We start from the raw sequence: 2,029 nt of genomic DNA on the forward strand, positions 1-2,029 counted from the left end.
GAGGGATTTGATGGCCTCCATTTGATTGTTAAGTGCAGAGAGTGGGGCAGATGATGAAGTTGTTTCATCACTGTTCCAGTCATGATGATGCATCGTCATGTTCTCGAGCAATTCCCATGCTTCATCTACGGTTTGGTTCATCAGATTCCTTTGAGCTGCTGCATCGATCGTCGTCATATGATTTACCGTAAGACCATTGTAAAAGGTACAGATTTGGGCTGACCGTTCTAACTGATGATTAGGGCACTTCTTCAGCAGGTTTTGAAACGCTCCCATGCAGTGTAAAGAGATTCATCATAAATTTGTTTGAAGTTAATGATGTCATTCTTCAGTTTGGTTTGTTTAGAAGGAGGGAAATATTTGGTTAGGAATTTAGTCGCCATCTCCGTCCATGACGTGATGGAATCTTTTTCCAGTCCTTCAAACCAAGTTTGAGCATGATGAGTGAGAGAATAGGGGAACAAGTATAGCCGGACTATATCTTGTCCTATCCCTGGCTGTTTGTAGGAGTTCGAAAGAGATATGAATTTATCAAGGTGAGAATTAGGATCGTCATTCGGTAATCCATGAAACTGACAGCTATTCTGAATGAGCTGGATGTTGTGATGTTTTAACTTGAACGAGTTTCCTTGAATCTCTGGAAATCTGATTGGTCCTCCACGACCTTCAATCGAGGGTTTGGAGTTTTCTACTAAAGTAACGCGTAACGCCATTTGGTTTCTGATTCGTACTTCCTTGTGTGCTTTAGAGATTATTGCGTCTGGATCAGGTACGAATAACAATGGCCCTGGTCTAGATCGGGTTTGGGTCATACACTATGTATGCCTTTTGTTTTTAATTTTCGCAAATAAGCTAAATTATAATAAGCTAAACCAAACTAATCTAATTCTAAGGTAATCTAATTTAATCTAAAGAAATCTAAGGTAATCTAAGGTGGTCTAATCTAAGGTAAACTAGAGTAATCTAAAGTAATCTAATCTAATTAACTAACTATCGTATGGTGGAATATGTTTTTGGTTCTGGCTACTGATTCCCTGGTATTTCGGTAACAAAGCTTAGCACAAACTATTCAACAAACCAAGTGTCCAGGCCGACTACGGAGAGGCAGGATCCTTTTGGTCCCAATATAATTGGCGACTGTTCGGAAAATCCAATAACCAAGTCCTTGTATAATTGTCTTTCTTAGACACCACTAAATGCTTGTGAATAAGTTTGATTGAAAACAGTATTTCCTGATACCAGTTCCCCGGCATCGGCGCCAAAAACTAGTAGAATCTCCTGATATGGCCGAAACGGACGGTTTTTATTTGCGCGGTGTCGTTAGGCCGCGGCTCGCCAGGATCAGCCACTCGTGGGAGAGGGTACTGTTTTAAATTTATATTTAGCGGGGCCTAAATCTTACTACTCCTTATAAATAAGGGAAGTATGACCTAGAGTCGTATTTTTGAGATATCAGTAACATCGAACCTATATTGTAGCCTAAGATAGTTAGGGAGTAGTGAATATTTATTTTGGAATTTTCTAATTTATAAGATATATAAAGTAAATGCGATAAAATTTGTAATTCAGATAAGGTTAAAGTAAGTGCATACTATGACTTCATCAGTTATTCTGCCGAGATTATGGAATGCTGGCTCATGAATAGGCAGAGGCCTTGTATTCATTACACTGGTCCTAAACGCCCTTGTCATAAGACATGTCACTGGGTACTGCGTTAGGCTTGAAGATTCTGAATAGACAGCAACGTCCCTTACCCCCGACGCCCGTACAGTCTGACTACAGGCATACACGTTCAGATGGCTCATCCAATTGAGCGACTCGGTTGGGTGATGTATTAACATTTCAAAATGGTCTAAACTTTCTTAAGAATAATAGAATACATGGTTTACCATATCTGAGAGACGTGATGTGCTTCAATGCTTTCGTTAATGATTGGTAAAAGATAGTTAGGCCCTTAAAAAGAGTTCAACCATAAAGAACACCATGGCCAAGTCAAGATGACTTCCATGAACACGTTCGGTTATCCTAA

The 2,029-nt window shown here is 39.7% G+C and overlaps 1 non-coding gene across 1 annotated transcript; it reads left to right on the forward strand.

The window, feature by feature from the left end:
- The first annotated feature begins 229 nt into the window (after positions 1-229).
- LOC139894793 (small nucleolar RNA R71) lies at positions 230-335 on the forward strand. The gene has a single exon (XR_011775276.1). It is a non-coding gene; the product is annotated as a small nucleolar RNA R71 (small nucleolar RNA).
- Positions 336-2,029: the final 1,694 nt, after the last annotated feature.

This window comes from Rutidosis leptorrhynchoides, chromosome 2 (genome assembly GCF_046630445.1).
Source record: "Rutidosis leptorrhynchoides isolate AG116_Rl617_1_P2 chromosome 2, CSIRO_AGI_Rlap_v1, whole genome shotgun sequence".
Lineage (NCBI taxonomy): Eukaryota > Viridiplantae > Streptophyta > Magnoliopsida > Asterales > Asteraceae > Rutidosis > Rutidosis leptorrhynchoides.